The following is a 27,957-nucleotide window of genomic DNA, read 5'->3' as shown; positions in this document are numbered from 1 at the left end:
GATGGGATATATGGAGGGAGAGAGGATGGGAGTAGTGATGGAGGAGAGGATATATAGAGAGGATGGGGATAGGATGGAGGGAGGACGAGGAGGATGGGGGATAGAGGATGGGATAGTGATGGAGGGAGAGAGTATGGGGGGAGAGAGGATGGGAGTATATGATGGAGGGAGATACGGATGGGGGGAGAGAGGATGGGGATTACTGATGGGGAGATAGGATGGAGGGAGAGCGGGATGGGGAGAGGGATGGATAGAGAGGATTAGGACGGGATGGAAATAGAGAGGATGGGGAGAGTGATGGGGGGAGAGGATGGGAGGGATAGGATGGATATATGGAGAGAGAGACGGAGAGAGGATGGATGGAGGAGGATGGGAGAAGGGGATGGATAGAGAGAGGATGGGAAGGAGAGAGGATGGGAGTAGTGATGGAGGGAGAGAGGATGGGGAGTGAGAGAGGATGGGAGAGACGATGGAGGGCAGAGAGGATGGAGAGAGAATGGGAGTAGTGATGGAGGGAGAGAGGATGGGAGGAGAGAGGATGGAGTAGTGAGGGAGGGAGAGAGATGGAGTGAGGATGGAGATGGGAGGAGAGAGGGATGGAAGGAGAGAGGGATGGAGGGTGATGGAGGGAGAGAGGATGGAATAGTGATGGAGGGAGAGAGGATGTGGGGAGGAGAGAGAGAGAATGGGAGAAAGATGGGAGGGAGAGGATTAGGAGTAGTGATGGAAGGGAGAGGATGGGGGGGAGTAGTGATGGGAGGGAGATAATGGAAGGAGAGAGGATGGGAGCAGTGATGGGAGGGAGAAAGGATGGGAATAGTGATGGAGGGAAAGAGGAGGGGAGCAGTGACGGGGAGAGAGGATGGGGAGAGTGTGGATGGGGAGGGATGGAGGGAGAGAGGATGGGAATAGGATGAGGGGGAGAGTATAGTGATGGGGGAGAGAGAGGATGGAGGAGATGGATGGGAGTTGTGATGGAGGGAGAGAGATGGGATTAGTGATGGAGGGAGAGAGGATGGGAGTAGTGATGGGGAGAGAGGATGGAGGGAGAGAGGATGGGGAGTAGGATGGAGGGAGAGAGGATGGAGGAGGAGATGGACGGAGTGATGGAGGGAGAGAGGATGGGAGTAGTGATGGAGGGAGAGAGGATGGGGAGTAGTGATGGAGGGAGAGAGGATGGGAGTAGTGATGGAGGGAGAGAGGATGGGAGTAGTGATGGAGGAGAGAGGATGGGGAAAGTGATGGAGGAGAGAGGATGGGAGAGAGAGATGGAGGGAGGATGGAGGGAGAGAGGATGGAAGGAGAGAATAGTGATGGAGGGAGAGAGGATGGGAGAGATGGATGGGATGGATGGAGGAGAGAGGATGGGGAGTAGTGATGGAGGGAGAGAGGATGGGAGCAGTGAGAGGGAGGATGGGAGAAAGGGGGAGGGAGAGAGGATGGAGTAGTGATGGAGGGAGAGAGATGGGAGTAGTGATGGAGGGAGAGAGGATGGGAGTAGTGATGGAGGGAGAGGGAGGAGAGTGATGGAGGGAGAGAGGATGGGAGTAGTGATGGGGAGAGAGGATGGGGTAGTGATGGAGGGAGAGAGGATGGGAACAGAGAGTGATGGGGGAGGATGGGGGAGTGATGGAGGATGGGATTAGGATGGGGAGAGTGATGGAGGGGAGAGAGGATGGGAGAGAGATGGAGAGTGATGGAGGGAGGATGGGAGTAGTGATGGAGGAGAGAGGATGGGATGATCGGGAGAGAGGATGGGAGTAGTGATGGAGGGAGAGAGGATGGGGAGATGGAGGGAGAGAGGAGGAGGACGAGTGAGAGAGAGGATTGGGAGAGGATGGAGGGAGAGAGGATGGGAGAGAGATGGGGAGAGAGGATGGGAGGGTGATGGAGGGAGAGAGGGGATGGGGGAGTAGTGATGGAGGGAGAGAGGATGGGGGAGAGAGGATGGGAGTAGAGAGGGAGAGAGGATGGGGGAGAGAGTGATGGAGGGAGAGCGGATGGGAGTAGTGATGGATGGAGCGGATGGGGAGTAGTGATGGAGGAGAGAGAGGATGGAAGTGATGGAGGGAGAGAGGATGGAGAGTAGTGATGGAGGGAGAGAGGATGGGAGTAGTTATGGATGGAGAGAGGATGGGAGAGTGATGGAGGGAGAGAGGATGGAAGGAGATAGGATGGGAGTAGTGATGGAGGGAGAGAGGATGGGAGGGAGAGAGGATGGAGTAGTGATGGAGGGAGAGAGGATGGGAGGAGAGAGAATGGGAGAGTGATGGAGGGAGAGAGGATGGGAGGAGAGAGGATGGAGAGTGATGGAGGGAGAGGAGAGAGGAGAGAGGATGGGAACAGTGATGGAGGAGAGAGAGGATGGAAGGAGAGAGGATGGGGAGGGATGGAGGGAGAGGAGATGGGAATAGTGATGGAGGGAGAGAGGATGGGGAGTAGTGATGGGGAGAGAGAGGATGGGAGTAGTGATGGAGGGAGAGAGGATGGGAGGTGATGGAAGGAGAGAGGATGGGAGTAGTGATGGAGGGAGAGATGAGAGAGGATGGAGAGATGGAGGGAGAGAGGATGGGAATAGTGATGGAGGGAAAGAGGACGGGAGAGAGGATGGGGGAGGATGGAGGGAGGAGCGATGGGGAGTAGTGATGGAGGGAGAGAGGATGGGATAGTGATGGAGGGAGAGAGGATGGGAGTAGTGATGGAGGGAGAGGAGAGAGGATGGAAGGAGAGAGGTTGGGAATAGTGATGGAGGGAAAAGAGGATGGGAGAGTGATGGGGGAGAGGAGGATGGGGAGGGAGAGCGGATGGGAGTTGTGATGGAGGGAGAGAGGATGGGAGAGTGATGGAGGGAGAGGATGGGAGAAAGTGATGAGTGGAGAGAGGATGGAAGGAGAGAGGATGGGAGTAGTGATGGAGGGAGAGAGGATGGAAGGAGAGGATGGGGGAGGATGGAGGGAGAGAGGATGGGAGGAGAGAGGGATGGAGTAGTGATGGAAGGAGAGAGGATGGAGTAGTGATGGAGGGAGAGAGGATGGAATAGTGATGGAGGGAGAGAGGATGGGGAGATGATGGGGAGAGAGGATGGAGGGAGATGGATGGGAGCAGTGATGGAGGGAGAGAGGATGGGAGTAGTGATGGAGGGAGAGAGGATGGGAGAGTGATGGAGGGAGAGAGGATGGGAATATGACGGATGGAGGAGAGAGGATGGGAGTAGTGATGGAGGGAGAGAGGATGGAGGGAGAGCGGGGGGAGTTGTGATGGAGGGAGAGAGGATGGGAGTAGTGATGGAGGGAGAGAGGATGGGAGTAGTGATGAGTGGAGAGAGGATGGAAGGAGAGAGGATGGGAGTAGTGATGGAGGGAGAGAGGATGGAAGGAGAGAGGATGGGAGTAGTGATGGAGGGAGAGAGGATGGGAGGAGAGAGGATGGAGTAGTGATGGAGGGAGAGAGGATGGAGTAGTGATGGAGGGAGAGAGGATGGGAAACAGTGATGGAGGGAGAGAGATGGGAAGTAGTGATGGAGGGAGAGAGGATGGGAGTAGTGATGGAGGAGAGAGGATGGGAGAGATGGAGGGAGAGAGGATGGGGGAGGATGGGGAGTAGTGATGGAGGAGAGAGGATGGAGTAGGATGGAGGGAGAGAGGATGGGAGTAGTGATGGAGGGAGAGAGGATGGGGGAGAGAGGATGGGAGTAGTGATGGAGGGAGAGAGGATGGGAGTAGTGATGGAGGGAGGGGGATGGGGGAGAGAGGATGGGGTAGTGATGGAGGGAGAGAGGATGGGGGAGAGAGGATGGGAGTAGTGATGGAGGGAGAGAGGATGGGAGTAGTGATGGAGGGAGAGAGGATGGGGGTAGTGATGGGGAGGAGGATGGAGGAGTGATGGAGGGAGAGAGGTGGGAGTAGTGGGGGAGAGAGGATGGGAGTAGTGATGGGGGAAGAGGGAGGGGAGAGAGGATGGGAGTGATGGAGGGAGGGGATGGGAGAGTGATGGGGGAGAGGAGGATGGAGTAGTGATGGAGGGAGAGAGGATGGGAGTAGTGATGGAGGGAGAGAGGATGGGAGTAGTGATGGAGGGAGAGAGGATGGGGGTAGTGATGGAGGGAGAGAGGATGGGGGAGAGGATGGGAGTAGTGCTGGAGGGAGAGAGGATGGGGGTTGGGAGGGAGAGGATGGGGAGAGAGGATGGAGGGAGTGATGGAGGGAGAGAGGATGGGGGAGAGAGGATGGGGGAGAGAGGATGGGAGTGACGGAGGAGGGAGGATGGGAGTAGTGATGGAGGGAGAGAGGATGGGAGCAGTGATGGGGGAGAGAGGATGGGGGAGAGAGGATGGGAGTAGTGATGGAGGGAGAGAGGATGGGGTTAGTGATGGAGGGAGAGAGGATGGGGAGAGAGGATGGGGAGTAGTGATGGGGGAGAGAGGATGGGGAGAGAGGATGGGAGTTGATGGAGGGAGAGGATGGAGGAGAGAGGATGGGAGTAGTGATGGAGGGAGAGAGGATGGGAGGTAGTGATGGAGGGAGAGAGGATGGAGGGAGAGAGGATGGGGGTAGTGATGGGGGGAGAGAGAGGATGGGGGGAGAGAGGATGGGAGTAGTGATGGAGGGAGAGAGGATGGAGGGAGAGAGGATGGGAGTAGTGATGGAGGGAGAGAGGATGGAGGGAGAGAGGATGGGAGTAGTGATGGAGGGGTGAACCTGCTGAAGTACATGGAGGATTGTTTCATGTCACTGGGAGACAGTCTAAATGCATTTTTCACTCAGACTGTGATTTGAGACCAGAATGAATTAGCCCATCAATTAGCATTGCTCTTGCACATTTATAATGTCAAAATGACTGGTCTGCATTCCAAACGGTACCCTATTCTCTACATAGTGCACTTTTTTTGGACCACAGCTCTATGGGGATAACAAGGGAATAGTGTGCCATTCAGGACACATCCTGGGTTTATAGAAAGCTCAGTTCATTATTTCAGTTTAAGAGTCTCCTCATACCATTTTTAATTGGAGACAGTCTGATTATAAAAGTGGATAATCTATGTGGAGAGTCGTCCCCTCTCCCAGTAAATGAATTGAAATGAAATATGTTTTTATGTCTTACGACTATTAAAATCACTGCAGTCCAAAAAGGGTGCGCACAGAGTGGGTTGTTTAGTAAGAGCTACATCCCAAATCCCCTTTTCCCCTATGGGCACTGGTCAAAAGTAGTGCACTATAGGGCCTCCCGGGTGGCGCAGTGGTCTAGGGCACTGCATCGCAGTGCTAGCTATGCCACCAGAGACTCTGGCTTCGAGCCCAGGCTCTGTCGCAGCCGGCCGCGACCGGGGGATCCATGGGGCGATGCACAAGGGTTTAGGGAGGGTTTGGGATATCCTTGTCTCATCGTGCACTAGCGACTCCTATGGCGAGACAGGTCGCCACGGTGTTTCCTCCGACACATTGATGCGGCTGGCTTCCGGGTTGGATGCATGCTGTGTTAAGAAGCAGTGCGGCTTGGTTGGGTTGTGTATCGGAGGACGCATGGCTTTCAACCTTCGTCTCTCCCGAGCCCGTATGGGAGTTGTAGTGATGAGACAAGACAGTAACTACTAACAATTGGATACTAACAAGAGGGAAAAAAAGAAAGTTGTGCACTATATAGGGAATAGGATGTCATTTTGGACAGATTTGTAGTGTTGTTACAGTACTGCCTCTAGCAGAACGTCTACCTTTACTTTCACATATGGGAGTAGTTCTGCATTCTAGTAATTGGGCAGAGTATTGTACTGTACGCTGCCATCTCTTAAACCTCAGTATTGATGGTCTCACCACTGAATTGAAAGTGAATATCAAACACCAAGATGAACGGTTATTCAAAAGCTCTGTAAAAACGGTTTGGTTTTTAAAATAATGACACTAGCCGTCTAAAGCCTAATGGGCTTAAAGTGAGAGTGATGTTGTAGTGAATAATGCCCTCTCCTGTTGATGACCTATTTTGGATATGGCCATACTGAGTGGCAGACTTAACAGAAAGGGGGCCTTGTGAGCTGGGCATTATTTAAAAATATAATATATCTGCTCGATGGCCACATTGTTGACAAAAAAGTAAGTGAATCCATACAGCCAATTATTATTCATTATATATCAATAATTTATTATTTAATAGCGAAGTTGACAGCTTACGTGCATCTTTGGAGAAAGCCATCCAGGACAATCCTACAGCTTTTACTGACTCAACAAGCAGCTCCAAGACCACATAGCCTTTGAAGTTGTACATCTGGAGACCTGTGTAGAAGCCCTAGAATCTGGGAGAATAGACGCTGCCTAAACAACAGTTTGACCCAGATGTGTCTATCATAGTGGCAGGACTGCCAGCCGATTAAAAACGAGGACCTAAACCAGCTGATATCGGTAGGCCTAGGCTGTCAAACAGAGGTGATTGTAGTTGAGAGGTAAAGTTCCCGGGGTTGTGAAGGTGGAGTGTCAGTCCATGGAGGAGAAAGTGGCCCTGTACAAAAAAAACAAAAGCTGCGATGCCATGCTGATAATGACAGTCTTCCTTCGATCAGCTAAATCCCACACCAGTCCCCTTATAGAACTGAACTTCAAGACGCTGCTGAGAGAAACACCAGGAGGGAAGGACTATTTTGTCATGGGAAGCAGACAGGTCATGTGAGTGGCTCACCTCTACCAATCAAAAGGTCATGTGAGTGGCTCACCTCTAGCAATCAAAAGGTCATGTGAGTGGCTCACCTCTACCAATCTAAAGGTCATGTGAGTGGCTCACCTCCTACCAATCAAAAGGTCATGTGAGTGGCTCACCTCTAGCAATCAAAAGGTCATGTGAGTGGCTCACCTCTACCAATCTAAAGGTCATGTGAGTGGCTCACCTCTACCAATCTAAAGGTCATGTGAGTGGCTCACCTCTACCAATCTAAAGGTCATGTGAGTGGCTCACCTCTACCAATCTAAAGGTCTTATAAAGGCCTAAGTTAGTTCCAGCACCTACTGCCTTTTACAAAGAGGCAGAGCACAGGTGTTAAAATATCAATCTCCCCTGGGGATTATTTGATTTGAGCAATTTCTTTGACATATTTTAGCTCCCCGTGTCTCAATTCAACCTTGGGGAGATAGAAAGAGAGAGTTTCTACTGTTCTTCAGTGACATGGGCTTTAATATCGAAATAGACACAAGATGAAGTCATTAAAGTGGATGTCAGGCCGCGTTCAAGACGAGAATGAATAAATTATGGGACAGAATGAGACAAAATGACCCAGAGCCTCCCAGCCTGTGCCACAGAAGTAGATGAAGGTGACAAAGCAAAAGGGACAGGGGTACATTAGTGGAGAGAGAGAGACCATAACGTAGCAACATGGAGCACGGGCTAAGGGTGGGCAAGGAGTGAGAGACGGACAAAGAGGGACAGAAAGAGAGCGGGGACAGAGAGAATGAGGATGGAGAGAAAGGAAGAAAGAAAGAGATAATTTATCAGCCTCGCAGGTCCACTGGGAAGGAAAGGACCTATCACTAAAAGGACCTGCCATTGATGATGGCTTCATAGAGAAAATTGAAAATAAAGGCAAATAGCTCGAGAGCCTTTAAGGAGGACCAACATCAGAAACAAATCCCCTTCAAATAGATGAGCTGTGGTCTCCAGATGCCCGGAGGATAGCCTGGCCTGCATCCAGATGGTAATTAGTTCATCTCAAAACACACTCAAACCGTGTTTGCATCCCAAATGGCACCCTATTCACTTCATAGTGCACTACTTTTGACCAGAGCCCTAGTGCACTATATATGAAATACGGTGCCATTAGGCAAACTTCTGAAGGGAGCAGTGGAGTATGACAAGGGAGAGGGCGAGCACAGCCCCGTATCTCCCCTGTATGTCCCCTGGATTCATAATTGGGGTACGCAGGGCTGCATGACAGACTGAGCAACAGATTGAGATCCATGAGGCTCTGCAGCCCCCTGGGGCAGGCTCCTCTCCTGTACCCTGGCTACCATCCCTCTGGAAGAGAAAAGACAGGCCTTCCGAAGGCCTCCGGGTGGAGACAAGACCGGCTGTCATAGACATCTACAGTGCCTTGCGAAAGTATTCGGCCCCCTTGAACTTTGCGAGGTCCTTCTGTAGCTCAGTTGGTAGAGCATGGCGCTTGTAACGCCAGGGTAGTGAACCACCCATTTGTATGCACACATGACTGTAAGTCGCTTTGGATAAAAGCGCCAAATGGCATATATTATATTATTATTATATTATTATTATATATATTTTGCCACATTTCAGGCTTCAAACATAAAGATATAAAACTGTATTTTTTTTGTGAAGAATCAACAACAAGTGGGACACAATCATGAAGTGGAACGACATTTATTGGATATTTCAAACTTTTTTAACAAATCAAAAACTGAAAAATTGGGCGTGCAAAATTATTCAGCCCCCTTAAGCTAATACTTTGTAGCGCCACCTTTTGCTGCGATTACAGCTGTAAGTCGCTTGGGGTATGTCTCTATCAGTTTTGCACATCGAGAGGCTGAAATTTTTTCCCATTCCTCCTTGAAAAACAGCTTGAGCTCAGTGAGGTTATTCAGCCCCTTTACTTTCAGTGCAGCAAACTCTCTCCAGAAGTTCAGTGAGGATCTGTGAATGATCCAATGTTGACCTAAATGACTAATGATGATAAATACAATCCACCTGTGTGTAATCAAGTCTCCGTATAAATGCACCTGCACTGTGATAGTCTCAGAGGTCCGTTAAAAGCGCAGAGAGCATCATGAAGAACAAGGAACACACCAGGCAGGTCCGAGATACTGTTTTGAAGGAGTTTAAAGCCGGATTTGGATACAAAAAGATTTCCCAAGCTTTAAACATACGTTAAATGGCATATATTATTATTATTATTATTAAACATCCCAAGGAGCACTGTGCAAGCGATAATATTGAAATGGAAGGAGTATCAGACCACTGCAAATCTACCAAGACCTGGCCGTCCCTCTAAACTTTCAGCTCATACAAGGAGAAGACTGATCAGAGATGCAGCCAAGAGGCCCATGATCACTCTGGATGAACTGCAGAGATCTACAGCTGAGGTGGGAGACTCTGTCCATAGGACAACAATCAGTCGTATATTGCACAAATCTGGCCTTTATGGAAGAGTGGCAAGAAGAAAGCCATTTCTTAAAGATATCCATAAAAAGTGTTGTTTAAAGTTTGCCACAAGCCACCTGGGAGACACAACAAACATGTGGAAGAAGGTGCTCTGGTCAGATGAAACCAAAATTGAACTTTTTGGCAACAATGCAAAATGTTATGTTTGGCGTAAAGCAACACAGCTCATCACCCTGAACACACCATCCCCACTGTCAAATATGGTGGTGGCAGCATCATGGTTTGGGCCTGCTTTTCTTCAGCAGGGACAGGGAAGATGGTTAAAATTGATGGGAAGATGGATGGAGCCAAATACAGGACCATTCTGAAAGAAAACCTGATGGAGTCTGCAAAAGACCTGAGACTGAGACGGAGATTTGTCTTCCAACAAGACAATGATCCAAAACATAAAGCAAAATCTACAATGGAATGGTTCAAAAATAAACATATCCAGGTGTTAGAATGGCCAAGTCAAAGTCCAGACCTGAATCCAATCGAGAATCTGTGGAAAGAACTGAAAACTGCTGTTCACAAATGCTCTCCATCCAACCTCACTGAGCTCAAGCTGTTTTTCAAGGAGGAATGGGAAAACATTTCAGTCTCTCGATGTGCAAAACTGATAGAGACATACCCCAAGCGACTTACAGCTGTAATCGCAGCAAAAGGTGGCGCTACAAAGTATTAACTTAAGGGGGCTGAATAATTTTGCACGCCCAATTTTTCAGTTTTTGTTAAAAATTTGTTGTTAAAAAACTTTAAAATATCCAATAAATGTCGTTCCACTTCATGATTGTGTCCCACTTGTTGTTGATTCTTCACAAAAAAATACAGTTTTATATCTTTATGTTTGAAGCCTGAAATGTGGCAAGGGGGCCGAATACTTTCGCAAGGCACTGTAAATGTGAAGAAGGAACGAGAGGAGGAGGGAGAGAAAGAGAGAGCGAGAAAGACAGTGGCAAGTGAAAGCGATTGGTGAGACAGAGAGGGAGAGACAGAGAGGGAGAGACAGAGAGGGAGAGACAGAGAGGGAGAGACAGAGAGGGTGAGAAAGAGAGAGAGAGACAGAGAGGGAGAGGGAGAGAGGGAGAGACAGAGAGGGAGAGACAGAGAGGGAGAGACAGAGAGGGAGAGACAGAGAGGGAGAGAAAGAGAGGGAGAGAAAGAGAGGGAGAGACAGAGAGGGAGAGACAGAGAGGGAGAGACAGAGAGGGAGAGAAAGAGAGAGGCAAGTGAAAGCGATTGGTGAGACAGAGAGGGAGAGACAGAGAGGGAGAGACAGAGAGAGAGAGACAGAGAGAGAGAGAGAGAGAGACAGAGACAGAGAGGGAGAGACAGAGAGGGAGAGACAGAGAGGGAGAGACAGAGAGGGAGAGAAAGAGAGGGAGAGACAGAGAGGGAGAGACAGAGAGGGTGAGACAGAGAGGGTGAGACAGAGAGGGAGAGAAAGAGAGAGGCAAGTGAAAGCGATTGGTGAGACAGAGAGGGAGAGACAGAGAGGGAGAGACAGAGAGGGAGAGACAGAGAGGGAGAGACAGAGAGGGTGAGACAGAGAGGGAGAGAGAGAGAAAGAGAGTGGCGAGAGAGACAGGTAAAAATACAAAACAAGATCCTGACTGGAACCAGTATCATGATCCATCGTCCTGATCTACCTGCTAGCGCTGATAAAATGCTATCATTTATCTCACAGTCCAATCATTTACAGATGTGGTTATTATCGATCTGTTGATCCATAGCCTGCACCCTGTCTCCACCACTACTTTGTCTCCCTTACCCCATTTACCTCCTGAGCCCTCAACCTTTAGCTGAACCTGAATAGGTAATATTGGGTTTTTAAAGTAAGCATTTAGATGTAAAGGTCTGGCTTTCATCCACTGACTACAGTTGAACTCTCATTGAGTGACTTGAGTGGTGAGCCAAACATGGAATGTCCCATCCTGTCTTCATCCTGTCCTGTCTTGTCGGTAGTGACTGAAGATGGCCACCTTCTGTAGCACAGTTGGTAGAGCATGGCGCTTGTAACGCCAGGGTAGTGGGTTCGATTCCCGGGACCACCCATACGTAGAATGTATGCACACATGACTGTAAGTCGCTTTGGATAAAAGCGTCTGCTAAATGGCATATATTATATTATATATAGTATGGCTCCTATCTTTCCTGTCTTGTCAGTAGTGACTGAAGATGGCTCCTATCTGTCCTGTCTTGTCAGTAGCGACTGAAGATGGCTCCTATATTTCCTGACTTGTCGGTAGTGGCTGAAGAGGGCTCCTGTCTTGTCGGTTGTGACTGAAGATGGCTCCTATCTGTCCTGTCTTGTCAGTAGTGACTGAAGATGGCTCCTATCTGTCCTGTCTTGTCAGTAGTGACTGAAGATGGCTCCTATCTGTCCTGTCTTGTCGGTATTGACTGAAGATGGTTCCTGTCTGTCCTGACTTGTCTGTAGTAACTGAAGATTAGAGGTTGACTGATTAATCGGGATGGCCGATTAATTAGGGGTGATTTCAAGTTTTCATAACAATCGGAAATCTGTATTTTTGGACACCGATTTGGCCAATTTTCTTTTATTATTTATTTGATTAATTTTTGTACACCTTTTATTTCATCTTTATTTAACTAGGCAAGTCCGTTAAGAACACATTCTTATTTTCAATGACGGCCCAGGAACGGTGGGTTCGTTCAGGGGCAGAACGACAGATTTTTACCTTGTCAGCTCGAGGGATTCAATCTTGCAACCTTACAGTTAACTAGTCCAACGCTCTAACCACCTGATTACATTGCACTCCACGAGGAGACAGCCTGTTACGCGAATGCAGTAAGCCAAGGTAAGTTGCTAGCTAGCATTAAACGTATCTTATAAAAAACAAGCAGTCAATCAATCATAATCACAAGTTAACTACACATGGTTGATGATATTACTAGTTTATCTAGCATGTCCTGCGTTGCATATAATCGATGCGGTGCGTATCGTTGCTCCAATGTGTACCTAACCATAAACATCAATACACAGAAGTATATATTTTTAAACTTGCATATTTAGCTAAAGGAAATCCCGGTTAGCAGGCAATATTAACCCGGTGAAATTGTGTCACTTCTCTTGCGTTTATTGCACGCAGAGTCAGTGTATATGCAACAGTTTGGGCCGCCTAATTTGCCAGAATTTTACGTAATTGTGACATATAATTGAAGGTTGTGCAATGAAAAGTTAGACTTATGGATTCCACCCGTTTGATAAAATACGGAACGGTTCCGTATTTCACTGAAAGAATTCTTGTCTTTTTTTCGAGATGATAGTTTCCGGATACGACCATATTAATGACCTAAGGCTCGTATTTCTGTGTTATTATGTTATAATTAAGTCTATGATTTGATATTTGATAGAGCAGTCTGACTGAGCAATGGTAAGCAGCAGCAGGCTCGTAAACATTCATTCAAACAGCACTTTCTTGCGTTTTGCCAGCAGCTCTTCGCTGTGCTTCAAGCACTGAGCTGTTAATGACTTCAAGCCTATCAACTCCCGAGATTAGGCTGGTGTAACCGATGTGAAATGGCTAGCTAGTTAGCGGGGTGCGCGCTAATAGCTTTTCAATCGTTGACGGCACTCACTCTGAGACTTGGAGTAGTTGTTCCCCTTGCTCTGCAAGGGCCGCGGCTTTGAGGGTGGCTGTTGTCGTTGTGTTCCTGGTTCGAGCCCAGGTAGGAGCGAGGAGAGGGATGGAAGCTATACTGTTACACTGGCAATACTAAAGTGCCTATAAGAACATCCAATAGTCAAAGGTATATGAAATATAAAGTCATATAATTCCTATAATAACTACAACCTAAAACTACAACCTAAAAATTGAAGACTCATGTTAAAAGGAACCACCAGCTTTCATATGTTCTCATGTTCTGAGCAAGGAACTTAAACGTTAGCTTTCTTACATGGCACATATTGCACTTTTACTTTCTTCTCCAACACTTTGTTTTTGCCTTATTTAAACTAAATTGAACATGTTTCATTGTTTATTTGAGGCCTCATTGATTTTGATGTATTATATGAAGTTAAAATAAGTGTTAATTCAGTATTGCTGTAATTGTCATTATTACAAATAAAAAAATAAAAAAATTGGCCGATTTAATCGGTATCGGCTTTTTGGGTCCTCCAATAACCGGTATCGGCATTGAAAAATTATAATCGGTCGACCTCTACTGAAGATGGCTCCTATATTTCCTGTCTTGTCAGTAGTGACTGAAGATGGCTCCTGTCTTGTCAGTAGTGACTGAAGATGGCTCCTATATTTCCTGTCTTGTCAGTAGTGACTGAAGATGGCTCCTATATTTCCTGTCTTGTCAGTAGTGACTGAAGATGGCTCCTATATTTTCTGTCTTGTCAGTAGTGACTGAAGATGACTCCTATATTTCCTGACTTGTCAGTAGGGACTGAAGATGGCTCCTATATTTCCTGACTTGTCAGTAGTGACAGTAAGTCCTGTTGGTACTAAATAAAGCTGTCAGACTGTGCCTGGGGACTGTCACTTCCCATCAGCGTCCCTAGTTTTTGATGAGAGGGAAGGTAAACAAAGCTATTTGAGATGCTGCCAGCGGAGGTAGTTCTTTACCCTCAGATAATGCTCCTCTTGGAACAGTGTGTACTGTGTGTGTGTGTGTGTACATGCTAAGTGGGCTTGTGTGTGTGTTTGTGTTCGTTTATGGACAAGATGGGCATTATATGGAATCATTGTTCTACATTTGGACATCACTCACTGGATCGTGATTATAACCATAACAAATATTGACATAGCTTGAGAACAAACTGGGCTTATCTTGTTTGGTGTTGCTGGTCCTTACAGTACATTAGCAAAGTCATTTTTTTGTTATTTTTCTCTCTCTACGCTCTCTCTCTCCGATCTCTCTCTCTCTCTCTCTCGTGTTCTCTCTCTGCTCTCTCGCCGCCTTCTCTCTTTCCCTTTCTCTCTCTTTCTCTCTCCTCTCTCGCTCTCTCTCCGTTCTCGCTCTCTGCCCTCTCTCTCGATCGCTCGCCGCCCTCTCTCTCTCCCTCTCTCTTTCTCTCTCCGCTCTCTCTCCACACTCTCTCCGCTCTCTCTCTTTCTCTCTTCTCTCTCTCCTCACTCTCTCTCTCTTTCTCTCTTTCTCTCTCTCCACTCTCCGCTCTCTCTCTCTCTCCGCTCCCTCTGCTCTCTCTTTTTCCAGAGAGAGAGAGAGAGAGAGAGAGAGAGAGAGAGAGAGAGAGAGAGAGAGACCAAAAATGCCCGCAGCATGAAAAAAAAGAAGACAATTTAATACATTTTAGGGTCTGAATACTTTCCAAATGCACCGTATGTATTGACTCAGTGGTATGAATACTTATTTATTTTTTATTTTCCCTTTATTTAACTAGGCATGTCAGTTAAGAACAAATTCTTATTTTCAATGATGGCCTAGGAACAGTGGGTTAACTGCCTGTTCAGGGGCAGAACGACAGATTTGCAACCTTCCGCTCGAACCACCACAGGCTACTTCATTTAAAATAAAATTGCTAACATTTCAAAAAACATGTTTTCACTTTGTCATTATGGGGTGTTGTGTGTAGATGGATGAGACCAAAAAAAATATTTTATCAATTTTTTATTTATGTTGTTACACAACAAAATATGGAATAAGTCAATGGGTATGCATACTTAAAAACAATGTTCAACTATAAATACATTCTTTAAGCACTGTGCATGAAATACACCATATACACAGAAGTACGTGGACACCGGTGTGGAAGAACTTGCCCTCAACCCCATCAAATGGAAGCAAGTTCCCGCAGCAATGTTCCAACATCTAGTGGAAAACCTTCCCAGCAGAGTGGAGGCTGTTATAGCAGCAATGTTCCAACATCTAGTGGAAAACCTTCCCAGCAGAGTGGAGGCTGTTATAGCAGCAATGTTCCAACATCTAGTGGAAAACCTTCCCAGCAGAGTGGAGGCTGTTATAGCAGCAATGTTCCAACATCTAGTGGAAAACCTTCCCAGCAGAGTGGAGGCTGTTATAGCAGCAATGTTCCAACATCTAGTGGAAAACCTTCCCAGCAGAGTGGAGGCTGTTATAGCAGCAATGTTCCAACATCTAGTGGAAAACCTTCCCAGCAGAGTGGAGGCTGTTATAGCAGCAATGTTCCAACATCTAGTGGAAAACCTTCCCAGAGTGGAGGCAGAGTGTTCCAACATCTAGTGGAAAACCTTCCCAGCAGCTGTTATAGCAGCAATGTTCCAACATCTAGTGGAAAACCTTCCCAGCAGAGTGGAGGCTGTTATAGCAGCAATGTTCCAACATCTAGTGGAAAACCTTCCCAGCAGAGTGGAGGCTGTTATAGCAGCAATGTTCCAACATCTAGTGGAAAACCTTCCCAGCAAGTGAGGCTGTTCCCAGCTAGTGGTGCAGAGCTGTTATAGCAGCAATGTTCCAACATCTAGTGGAAAACCTTCCCAGCAGAGTGGAGGCTGTTATAGCAGCAATGTTCCAACATCTAGTGGAAAACCTTCCCAGCAGAGTGGAGGCTGTTATAGCAGCAATGTTCCAACATCTAGTGGAAAACCTTCCCAGCAGAGTGGAGGCTGTTATAGCAGCAATGTTCCAACATCTAGTGGAAAACCTTCCCAGCAGAGTGGAGGCTGTTATAGCAGCAATGTTCCAACATCTAGTGGAAAACCTTCCCAGCAGAGTGGAGGCTGTTATAGCAGCAATGTTCCAACATCTAGTGGAAAACCTTCCCAGCAGAGTGGAGGCTGTTATAGCAGCAATGTTCCAACATCTAGTGGAAAACCTTCCCAGCAGAGTGGAGGCTGTTATAGCAGCAATGTTCCAACATCTAGTGGAAAACCTTCCCAGCAGAGTGGAGGCTGTTATAGCAGCAATGTTCCAACATCTAGTGGAAAACCTTCCCAGCAGAGTGGAGGCTGTTATAGCAGCAATGTTCCAACATCTAGTGGAAAACCTTCCCAGCAGAGTGGAGGCTGTTATAGCAGCAATGTTCCAACATCTAGTGGAAAACCTTCCCAGCAGAGTGGAGGCTGTTATAGCAGCAATGTTCCAACATCTAGTGGAAAACCTTCCCAGCAGAGTGGAGGCTGTTATAGCAGCAATGTTCCAACATCTAGTGGAAAACCTTCCCAGCAGAGTGGAGGCTGTTATAGCAGCAATGTTCCAACATCTAGTGGAAAACCTTCCCAGCAGAGTGGAGGCTGTTATAGCAGCAATGTTCCAACATCTAGTGGAAAACCTTCCCAGCAGAGTGGAGGCTGTTATAGCAGCAATGTTCCAACATCTAGTGGAAAACCTTCCCAGCAGAGTGGAGGCTGTTATAGCAGCAACGTTCCAACATCTAGTGGAAAACCTTCCCAGCAGAGTGGAGGCTGTTATAGCAGCAATGTTCCAACATCTAGTGGAAAACCTTCCCAGCAGAGTGGAGGCTGTTATAGCAGCAATGTTCCAACATCTAGTGGAAAACCTTCCCAGCAGAGTGGAGGCTGTTATAGCAGCAATGTTCCAACATCTAGTGGAAAACCTTCCCAGCAGAGTGGAGGCTGTTATAGCAGCAATGTTCCAACATCTAGTGGAAAACCTTCCCAGCAGAGTGGAGGCTGTTATAGCAGCAATGTTCCAACATCTAGTGGAAAACCTTCCCAGCAGAGTGGAGGCTGTTATAGCAGCAATGTTCCAACATCTAGTGGAAAACCTTCCCAGCAGAGTGGAGGCTGTTATAGCAGCAATGTTCCAACATCTAGTGGAAAACCTTCCCAGCAGAGTGGAGGCTGTTATAGCAGCAATGTTCCAACATCTAGTGGAAAACCTTCCCAGCAGAGTGGAGGCTGTTATAGCAGGCTGTTATAGCAGCAATGTTCCAACATCTAGTGGAAAACCTTCCCAGCAGAGTGGAGGCTGTTATAGCAGCAATGTTCCAACATCTAGTGGAAAACCTTCCCAGCAGAGTGGAGGCTGTTATAGCAGCAATGTTCCAACATCTAGTGGAAAACCTTCCCAGCAGAGTGGAGGCTGTTATAGCAGCAAGTGTGTGGGGGGGACCAACCACATATTAATGGCCATGATTTTGGGCTGTGATGTCCGACAAGCAGGTGTCCATATACTTTAGGTCACGTAGTGTATTCTAACTACTGCATGTTCCTATATATCGACATCCAATTAGTCTGATATTGATCTTTAAATCAGTCTAATTACAGTCTAATTAAACAGTCAAACTGTTTTCAACCGTGAACAAATAAAGCGATTTTCCAGACCAAAGAAAAATAGACCCGTCTGTAAACCTGCTGTACAATGGAAACGTACCAGGGCAATGCCACGGTAGCGGAATTACACGTTGGCTCAGTTTCTTCACTGTAAAATGTATGCCAAACAAAAAAATGAATTAGAAAATATCTTAAAGATACTGTATGTGTGTTTTTGGTAAGGAATTACAATGCACAAGGCAATGTTTCTTAAACTTACAGAAGGTGAACAATTTCTCCAAAACAAATTGTAACGGCTGATATTAGTTGTCAGGGGTCTTTACGTCAACAGTATTGTGTTTTGATGTATTTCTTATACCTTATACGACTTTTTTTTCTAAGACCCCTTTTCCATCTTATCCAGAGCAATTAGGGTTAAGTGCCTTGTTCAAGGGCACATCAACAGAGTTTTCACCTAGTCGGCTTGGGGATTCGAACCAGTGACCTTTCAGTTACTGGCCCAACACTCTCAACCACTGGGCTACCTGCCACCAAGTCCATGTAGTATTAGGGTAAATCCACATGACTTCAATCACTTTTTGACAGCATCCCAAACTTTCCATACAGTTACTTTTTGGACCTGAATGCCAAAACATTCAGGAGATCAAGTTGCTCAATGTTGACCCCATTTTTACAAACCCCACCATACCATGTCTTCATTGCTGGAAAAAAAGCTAAACTATTGAGTGATATAATTAAACAGCTTACAAGCAGGGTTGTCAAACAATTTTTTAATTTCCACAAGATCTGGGGTCCAGCACGCCACGAGGCCCGGTCTCCAGCACGCCGCGAGGCCCGGTCTCCAGCACGCCGCGAGGCCCGGTCTCCAGCACGCCGCGAGGCCCGGTGTCCAACACGCCGCGAGGCTCGGTGTCCAGCACGCCGCGAGGCCCGGTCTCCAGCACGCCGCGAGGCCCGGTCTCCAGCACGCCGCGAGGCCCGGTCTCCAGCCCGCCGCGAGGCCCGGTGTTCAGCACGCCGCGAGGCCCGGTGTCCAGCACGCCGCGAGGCCCGGTCTCCAGCACGCCGCGAGGCCCGGTCTCCAGCCCGCCGCGAGTCCCGGTCTCCAGCCCGGTGTTCAGCACGCGCCCCGGTGTTCAGCACGTCCCGGCCGCGAGTCCCGGTGTTCACCACGCCCGCGAGTCCCGGTGTTCAGTTCAGCACGCCGCGAGTCCCGGTGTTCCCGGTGTCCAGCACGCCGCGACCCGGTGCCAGCACGCGAGTCCCGGTGTTCAGCACGCCGCGAGTCCCGGTGTCCCGGTGTTCAGCACAGCACGCCGCGAGTCCCGGTGTTCAGCACGCCGCGAGTCCCGGTGTTCAGCACGCCGCGAGTCCCGGTGTCCAGCACGCCGCGAGTCCCGGTGTCCAGCACGCCGCGAGGCCCGGTGTCCAGCACGCCGCGAGGCCCGGTGTCCAGCACGCCGCGAGTCCCGGTGTCCAGCACGCCGCGAGTCCCGGTGTTCAGCACGCCGCGAGTCCCGGTGTTCAGCACGCCGCGAGTCCCGGTGTTCAGCACGCCGCGAGTCCCGGTGTTCAGCATGCCGCGAGGCCCATTATTCCAAGGTCATCTGATCAGAGCTGTTATCTTCATTCTTAGAGCTCTAGTGATTCAAGCAGCATGATGAAAGTCTAATACATCTCCTAAATTCCTTCTGTTCTCCCGGTTTTCCCGGTGTTCAGCATCCTACTAACCACTGAGTGTTATCTTCATTCTTAGAGCTCTAGTGATTCAAGCAGCATGATGAAAGTCTAATACATCTCCTAAATTCCTTCTGTTCTCCTTTTTACATCCTACTAACCACTGAGTGTGGGTGTGGGTGTGGGTGTGTCAGTGTGGGTGTGGGTGTGTCAGTGTGGGTGGACATTGATGAGAGACCTGTGTTTGTATGCTAAATATGGTTAAGCCCATACCTTGTTGTATTGATTTAGAAATTATAGGCTACATAAGAGATGATAGGCTACATTAGAGATGATGGACTTCATTGGTGTGTATGAGAAACACAATCATTCAAGCCTTCTATCTGTCTGATTTATGCTGAATGAAGTATGGCACACTACATCACCATGGTACCATTCTGACTGGGGCACAGTGTTCTGTGTGTCCCGGAGCGTGCCTGCCTGCACGTGAGTGTACATTATGCATGAATGGAACCAGGCTGGAGGGAATCTTTGTAGCAGATTGCCTGCATTTTTGAAAAATAGTAGTGTGTGTGCTGTACGTTTGTGTGTGTAAAAAAGACTACAGTTTAGCTGCAGTAAGCATGTGTCATAGCTGGTTTCATTCATCAGATGACATGTAAAACAGTCCATGATTTATTAATAACACATTTAGTTTTACTGATGAGGAGAGGAGAGGAGAGGAGAGGAGAGGAGAGGAGAGGGAGGATGAGGGGAGGGGAGAAGTGGAGAGGATGCGGAGAAGAGAGGGAGGATGAGGAGAGGGGAGGGGAGGAGAGGGGAGGAGAGGGGAGAGAGTGGAGAGGATGCGGAGAAGAGAGGGAGGATGAGGAGAGGGGAGGAGAGGAGGGGAGGAGAGGGGAGGAGTGGAGAGGATGGGAGAAGAGAGGGAGGATGAGGAGAGGGGAGGAGAGGAGGAGAGGGGAGGAGAGGAGGGGAGGAGAGAGGGAGGATGAGGAGAGGGGAGGAGAGGAGGGGAGGAGAGGGGAGGAGAGGAGGGGATGGAGGAGAGGGAGGATGAGGAGAGAGGATGCGGAGAAGAGAGGGAAGAGGAGGGAGGAGAGAGAGGGGAGGAGAGGAGGGAGGAGAGGGGAGGAGAGGGAGGAGAGGGATGGGAGAGGAGGGAGGAGAAGAGAGGGAGGATGAGGAGGGGAGGGGAGGGAGGAGGGAGAGGAGAGGGGAGGAGAGGGGAGGAGTGGAGAGGATGCGGAGAAGAGAGGGAGGATGAGGAGAGGGGAGGAGAGGAGGAGGAGGAGGGGGAGGAGAGGGGAGGAGTGGAGAGGGATGCGGAGAAGAGAGGGAGGATGAGGAGAGGGGAGGAGAGGAGGGGAGGAGAGGGGGAGGAGTGGAGAGGATGGGAGAAGAGAGGGAGGATGAGGAGAGGGGAGGAGAGGGGAGGAGAGGAGGGGAGGAGAGAGGGAGGATGAGGAGAGGGAGGAGAGGAGGGGAGGAGAGGGGAGGAGTGGAGAGGATGCGGAGGGAGGAGAGAGGATGAGGAGAGGGGAGAAGAGAGGGAGGGTGAGGAGAGGAGAGGGGAGGAGAGGAGGGGAGGAGAGGGGAGGAGTGGAGAGGATGCGGAGAAGAGAGGGAGGATGAGGAGAGGGGAGGATGAGGAGAGGAGGGGGTGGGGTGAAGAGGAGAGGGGAGGGGAGGAGAGGAGATGGGAGGATGCGGAGAGGGGAGGAGAGGAGAGGAGGTGGTGGGGAGGAGAGGAGAGGGTAGGATGCAGGGAAAAGAGGGGAAGATGAGGAGAGGAGGGGGTGGGGTGGGGAGGAGAGAAGAGGGGACGACGGGAGGTGAGGATGAGAGAAGAGAAGAGAAGAGAAGAGAGTAGGAGGGAGAGGTGGGGAGGAGAGAAGAAGGTAGGGGTGGAGAGGGTAGGTGAGTAGGAGGGAGAGGTGGGGAGGAGAGAAGAAGGTAGGGGTGGAGAGGAGAGGGGAGGGTAGGAGAGTAGGAGGGAGAGGTGGGGAGGAGAGGAGGAGAGAGAAGTGGGGACAAGAGGGAAGGGGAGGATGAGGAGAGGAGAGGAGGAGAAGGGAGGGTGGAGAGGAGAGGAGAGGAGGAGAAGGGAGGGTGGAGAGGAGAGGAATTTAATTGTAGTCCAGAACCTAATTTTGATTGAATAGACTCCAGAGACCGTGATGTGTGTAAAAACCTCGGAGAGAGAGATCACCCAGTCCTCCGGATTAGCGGGGGCCCTAAGGCAGAGAGCTCTGTTGTTTTTATCGAAGCATAAAAAGCATTGAGTTTGTCTGGTATAAAGGCATCATTGGGTTGATCACGACTAGGGCTTTCTTTGCAGTCTGTAATGTACCGTAGCACCTGCCACATGACAGATGACCTCTTCACATGCAGGAGAATATTATTCCAGTATAGATGACAGATGACCTCTTCACATGCAGGAGAATATTATCCCAGTATAGATGACAGATGACCTCTTCACATGCAGGAGAATATTATCCCAGTATAGATGACAGATGACCTCTTCATATGCAGGAGAATATTATCCCAGTATAGATGACAGATGACCTCTTCAAATGCAGGAGAATATTATTCCAGTATAGATGACAGATGACCTCTTCATATGCAGGAGAATATTATTCCAGTATAGATGACAGATGACCTCTTCACATGCAGGAGAATATTATTCCAGTATAGATGACAGATGACCTCTTCACATGCAGGAGAATATTATTCCAGTATAGATGACAGATGACCTCTTCAGAGGCTCGAGGGAATAGGGTGTTATTTGTGATGTCTTTTATATTGAATGATCCTATGTCTTTTATACTGAATGATCCTATGTCTTTTATACTGAATGATCCTATGTCTTTTATACTGAATGATCCTATGTCTTTTATACTGAATGATCCTATGTCTTTGTGACTCTGCTGTCTGGGTGTGTCTGCCCCTACTGGGAAAAATGTCTGCTTTGTTGAGATTTTGAATCAAATAAAAAAATGTATTTGTCACATGTGCCGAATACAACAAGTGTAGACTTTACTGTGAAACGCTTACTTACGAGCCCTTTCCCAATAATGCCCTTAAAAAGTATGAACATTTAAATTAAAATAAAATAATAACACAATAAAATAACAATAACAAGTCTATATACAGGCCATATCCAAGAGTACTGGTACTGATTCAGTGTACTGGGGTACGAGGTATGTTGGGGTAATTGATTGATTGCTCGGCCCTGCGTTTCCTGTAGTCCACGATCAGCTCCTTTGTCTTGCTGACGTTGAAGAAGAAGTTGTTGTCCTGGCACCACACTGCCAGGTCTCTGACCTCCTCCCTATAGGCTGTCTCATCATTACCGGTGATCAGGCCTACCACCGTCGCGTTGTCGGTAAACTTAATGATGGTGTTGGAGTCGTGTGCTGCCACCCAGTCGTGGGTGAAAAGGGAGTACAGGAGGGGGCTAAGCACCACCCCTGTGTTGAGGGTCAGCGTGGTGGATGTGTTTGGAGCAGATTCAGAGTGGAGATTGAGACTTGAATGACCACTCAGTTATGACTGACCTCAGGGTCAGTGAAAACACAGGAGAGTTTATCTAACTGTTGCATGTTTGCACTTCTATCCATCGTCTCTCTTTCTTTTCCTTTTCACTCCATCTCTCTATCTTTATTTCTGTCTTTGTAAGACATCCTCTCCCAGAAAAGCAGCGGGTTACCCAATATAATTGGAGACTTAACAATAGGAGTGACAGGACCGAGGAGAGAGGGATGGGTAGAGGAGGGCTTTTCACTCACTCATGGAGGAGAGGAGGAGAGGCCTTTTTACAGAGAGGGAGGGAGGGAGGGAGGGCCTATCCCATTGGTAAAGAGCTTTAAATATCTGAGTAAGGAGATATGTTCCTCAATTCACAACATTTCCCTAAAGAATCTCCAAGGAATATATAAGTGAGTAGAAGCCTCTCAAAACGGTCACAGCTTCCAAACTCTGAAAGCTAGAATATCCATCATTAAAATGAATTTTCTTCCCTGAATTAACTTTTTATCTGCATTGATTCAGCTAGCTCCACCTAAGAAATACTGGCACAATATCCTCTCTTTAGTCTCTAAATTTGAATGGAAAGGAAAGCGACCTGGAATTAAACTATCCACTATGCAGCGTGACAAGGGAGATGGGCTTTTGTGCTACGCCCCCTCAACATGGTTTGATCTGAATGCTTTCGTCTCCTGGAGACCTTATAGAAGAGAATTTGGCATTACCACAGACTTCAGAATATAGTCTAAGTTACGTCTTGGTCCATTAATTTCCTTCTTACTGAGGGTCCCCTTTTCATTCACTCAGTGGGAGGATATGGGTGTTCATGTTTTGGATGATCTATTTAGAGAGGAAGTTTTGCCTTTAATGAGCTTAAGGTTATATTTCAATTACCTGGTCTGTCTTTTTAAATTGTATCTACATTTAAGATCAGTAAGAATCATAACCTCTCCTTTGTGTGATCTATCTAACCAAGGTGCCTTGGGCTCCTTCTATGCATATGTACTGGCAGTGTCCGTGTGTGGAGACGTTTTGAAAAGAGGTATCCTCTGTCTTATCTGACGTACTAGATATCATCATACCTTGTTCACCCCAGACGGTTATCACTTAATGATAATTCACCACTTATCATGTCATTACAGCAAAAGCTATCATGTCATTACAGCAAAGGCTATCATGTCATTACAGCAAAGGCTATCATGTCATTACAGCAAAGGCTATCATGTCAGCACAACAAAGGCTATCATGTCATTACAGCAAAGGCTATCATGTCAGCACAACAAAGGCTATCATGTCATTACAGTAAAGGCTATCATGTCAGCACAGCAAAGGCTATCATGTCATTATAACAAAGGCTATCATGTCATTATAGCAAAGGCTATCATGTCATTATAACAAAGGCTATCATGTCATTATAACAAAGGCTATCATGTCATTATAGCAAAGGCTATCATGTCAGCACAACAAAGGCTATCATGTCATTATAACAAAGGCTATCATGTCATTACAGCAAAGGCTATCATGTCATTATAGCAAAGGCTATCATGTCATTATAACAAAGGCTATCATGTCATTATAACAAAGGCTATCATGTCATTACAGTAAAGGCTATCATGTCATTATAACAAAGGCTATCATGTCATTACAGTAAAGGCTATCATGTCATTACAGCAAAGGCTATCATGTCATTATAGCAAAGGCTATCATGTCATTATAACAAAGGCTATCATGTCATTATAACAAAGGCTATCATGTCATTATAGCAAAGGCTATCATGTCAGCATAACAAAGGCTATCATGTCATTATAACAAAGGCTATCATGTCATTACAGTAAAGGCTATCATGTCATTACAGCAAAGGCTATCATGTCAGCACAACAAAGGCTATCATGTCATTACAGTAAAGGCTATCATGTCATTACAGCAAAGGCTAGCATGTCATTACAGCAAAGGCTATCATGTCATTACAGTAAAGGCTATCATGTCAGCACAGCAAAGGCTATCATGTCATTACAGTAAAGGCTATCATGTCATTACAGCAAAGGCTAGCATGTCATTACAGCAAAGGCTATCATGTCATTACAGCAAAGGCTATCATGTCATCACAGCAAATGCTATCATGTCATTACAGTAAAGGCTATCATGTCATTACAGTAAAGGCTATCATGTCAGCACAGCAAAGGCTATCATGTCATTACAGTAAAGGCTATCATGTAATTACAGCAAAGGCTAGCATGTCATTACAGCAAAGGCTATCATGTCATTACAGCAAAGGCTATCATGTCAGCACAACAAAGGCTATCATGTCATTACAGTAAAGGCTATCATGTCAGCACAACAAAGGCTATCATGTCAGCACAGCAAAGGCTATCATGTCATTACAGTAAAGGCTATCATGTCAGCACAACAAAGGCTATCATGTCAGCACAACAAAGGCTATCATGTCATTACAGTAAAGGCTATCATGTCATTACAGTAAAGGCTATCATGTCAGCACAACAAAGGCTATCATGTCAGCACAGCAAAGGCTATCATGTCATTACAGTAAAGGCTATCATGTCAGCACAACAAAGGCTATCATGTCATTACAGTAAAGGCTATCATGTCATTACAGTAAAGGCTATCATGTCAGCACAACAAAGGCTATCATGTCAGCACAGCAAAGGCTATCATGTCATTACAGTAAAGGCTATCATGTCAGCACAACAAAGGCTATCATGTCAGCACAACAAAGGCTATCATGTCAGCACAGCAAAGGCTATCATGTCATTACAGTAAAGGCTATCATGTCAGCACAACAAAGGCTATCATGTCAGCACAGCAAAGGCTATCATGTCATTACAGTAAAGGCTATCATGTCAGCACAGCAAAGGCTATCATGTCATTACAGTAAAGGCTATCATGTCAGCACAACAAAGGCTATCATGTCATTACAGTAAAGGCTATCATGTCAGCACAGCAAAGGCTATCATGTCATTACAGTAAAGGCTATCATGTCAGCACAACAAAGGCTATCATGTCATTACAGTAAAGGCTATCATGTAAGCACAACAAAGGCTATCATGTCATTACAGTAAAGGCTATCATGTCAGCACAGCAAAGGCTATCATGTCATTACAGTAAAGGCTATCATGTCAGCACAGCAAATGCTATCATGTCATTACAGTAAAGGCTATCATGTCAGCACAACAAAGGCTATCATGTCATTACAGTAAAGGCTATCATGTCAGCACAACAAAGGCTATCATGTCATTACAGTAAAGGCTATCATGTCAGCACAACAAAGGCTATCATGTCATTATAACAAAGGCTATCATGTCAGCACAACAAAGGCTATCATGTCATTATAACAAAGGCTATCATGTCAGCACAACAAAGGCTATCATGTCATTACAGCAAAGGCTAGCATGTCATTACAGCAAAGGCTATCATGTCAGCACAACAAAGGCTATCATGTCATTACAGCAAAGGCTAGCATGTCATTACAGCAAAGGCTATCATGTCATTACAGTAAAGGCTATCATGTCAGCACAACAAAGGCTATGATGTCAGCACAACAAAGGCTATCATGTCATTACAGTAAAGGCTATCATGTCAGCACAACAAAGGCTATCATGTCATTATAACAAAGGCTATCATGTCAGCACAACAAAGGCTATCATGTCATTATAACAAAGGCTATCATGTCAGCACAACAAAGGCTATCATGTCATTACAGCAAAGGCTATCATGTCATTACAGTAAAGGCTATCATGTCATTACAGTAAAGGCTATCATGTCAGCATAACAAAGGCTATCATGTCATTACAGTAAAGGCTATCATGTCAGCACAGCAAAGGCTATCATGTCAGCACAACAAAGGCTATCATGTCATTACAGTAAAGGCTATCATGTCAGCACAACAAAGGCTATCATGTCATTACAGTAAAGGCTATCATGTCAGCACAACAAAGGCTATCATGTCAGCACAGCAAAGGCTATCATGTCATTACAGTAAAGGCTATCATGTCAGCACAACAAAGGCTATCATGTCATTACAGCAAAGGCTATCATGTCATTACAGTAAAGGCTATCATGTCAGCACAACAAAGGCTATCATGTCATTACAGTAAAGGCTATCATGTCAGCACAACAAAGGCTATCATGTCATTACAGTAAATGCTATCATGTCAGCACAGCAAAGGCTATCATGTCATTACAGCAAAGGCTATCATGTCATTACAGCAAAGGCTATCATGTCATTACAACAAAGGCTATCATGTCATTACAGTAAAGGCTATCATGTCAGCACAACAAAGGCTATCATGTCATTACAACAAAGGCTATCATGTCATTACAGCAAAGGCTATCATGTCAGCACAGCAAAGGCTATCATGTCAGCACAACAAAGGCTATCATGTCATTACAGTAAAGGCTATCATGTCATTACAGTAAAGGCTATCATGTCATTACAGTAAAGGCTATCATGTCATTACAGTAAAGGCTATCATGTCATTACAGTAAAGGCTATCATGTCAGCACAGCAAAGGCTATCATGTCATTACAGTAAAGGCTATCATGTCATTACAGCAAAGGCTATCATGTCAGCACAACAAAGGCTATCATGTCAGCACAACAAAGGCTATCATGTCATTATAGCAAAGGCTATCATGTCATTATAACAAAGGCTATCATGTCATTATAACAAAGGCTATCATGTCATTATAGCAAAGGCTATCATGTCAGCACAACAAAGGCTATCATGTCATTATAACAAAGGCTATCATGTCATTATAACAAAGGCTATCATGTCATTACAGTAAAGGCTATCATGTCATTACAGCAAAGGCTATCATGTCATTATAGCAAAGGCTATCATGTCATTATAACAAAGGCTATCATGTCATTATAACAAAGGCTATCATGTCATTACAGTAAAGGCTATCATGTCATTATAACAAAGGCTATCATGTCATTACAGTAAAGGCTATCATGTCATTACAGCAAAGGCTATCATGTCATTATAGCAAAGGCTATCATGTCGTTATAACAAAGGCTATCATGTCATTATAACAAAGGCTATCATGTCATTATAGCAAAGGCTATCATGTCAGCACAACAAAGGCTATCATGTCATTATAAAAAAGGCTATCATGTCATTACAGTAAAGGCTATGATGTCATTACAGAAAAGGCTATCATGTCAGCACAACAAAGGCTATCATGTCATTACAGCAAAGGCTAGCATGTCATTACAGTAAAGGCTATCATGTCAGCACAGCAAAGGCTATCATGTCATTACAGTAAAGGCTATCATGTCATTACAGCAAAGGCTAGCATGTCATTACAGCAAAGGCTATCATGTCATTACAGCAAAGGCTATCATGTCAGCACAGCAAAGGCTATCATGTCATTACAGTAAAGGCTATCATGTCATTACAGTA

At 46.7% G+C, this 27,957-nt stretch overlaps 1 protein-coding gene and 1 long non-coding RNA gene across 2 annotated transcripts in view; one reads left to right on the top strand and one right to left on the bottom strand.

Annotated features, from left to right (window-relative positions):
* The window catches only part of LOC118386429 (potassium voltage-gated channel subfamily H member 8-like), a 249,493-nt gene that overhangs the window by 28,083 nt on the left and 193,453 nt on the right, over positions 1 to 27,957 (top strand). The gene's annotated exons all lie outside the window — the stretch shown is intronic.
* LOC127931151 (uncharacterized) lies at positions 14,814 to 17,115 on the bottom strand. Its single transcript, XR_008139943.1, has 5 exons — positions 17,007 to 17,115; positions 16,481 to 16,936; positions 15,569 to 16,423; positions 15,376 to 15,489; positions 14,814 to 15,282 (listed from the first exon to the last, which is right to left on the bottom strand). It is a non-coding gene; the product is annotated as an uncharacterized LOC127931151 (long non-coding RNA).

Source organism: Oncorhynchus keta, chromosome 7, assembly GCF_023373465.1.
Source record: "Oncorhynchus keta strain PuntledgeMale-10-30-2019 chromosome 7, Oket_V2, whole genome shotgun sequence".
Classification (NCBI taxonomy): domain Eukaryota; kingdom Metazoa; phylum Chordata; class Actinopteri; order Salmoniformes; family Salmonidae; genus Oncorhynchus; species Oncorhynchus keta.
This window is presented reverse-complemented; position numbering and strand designations above follow the sequence as displayed.